Source organism: Camelina sativa, unplaced genomic scaffold, assembly GCF_000633955.1.
Source record: "Camelina sativa cultivar DH55 unplaced genomic scaffold, Cs unpScaffold15286, whole genome shotgun sequence".
Lineage (NCBI taxonomy): Eukaryota > Viridiplantae > Streptophyta > Magnoliopsida > Brassicales > Brassicaceae > Camelina > Camelina sativa.
This window is the reverse complement of record NW_010936308.1, coordinates 1-320: the sequence shown is the minus strand read 5'-3', so window position 1 is coordinate 320 and position 320 is coordinate 1. Positions and strand designations below refer to the sequence as shown.

The 320-nt window shown below is 65.9% G+C and overlaps 1 non-coding gene across 1 annotated transcript; it reads right to left on the bottom strand.

Moving 5' to 3' along the window:
- Positions 1-100: 100 nt before the first annotated feature.
- TRNAA-CGC lies at positions 101-173 on the bottom strand. Its single transcript has one exon. It is a non-coding gene; the product is annotated as a tRNA-Ala (tRNA).
- Positions 174-320: the final 147 nt, after the last annotated feature.

The window sequence follows — 320 nt, the reverse complement described above, 5'->3', positions numbered from 1 at the left end:
GCACCCGCCTGTGCGGGCCGGCTGAACGTGTCTCGATGACGCCGGCGCCAAACAGGGGCTGCAGCCCGCGACTTTGCAGCGCAGCTGCTAAAAGTGTGGGTGGAAGTGCGGGGTATCGATCCCCGTGCCTCTCACATGCGAAGCGAGCGCTCTACCATTTGAGCTACACCCCCGCCGCTGGGGACGTGCCTGTGTGATTCACTTCCGGTGGTCAGCCAAACGCTTTGAGGGCGGCCAGGCCGAGGTCCAGCTCGGTGATTGCGGAGATGGCCGCCGCGGGGCGCTGCAGTCTGTGCTCGAGCGCGAGTTGGCCACTTTGG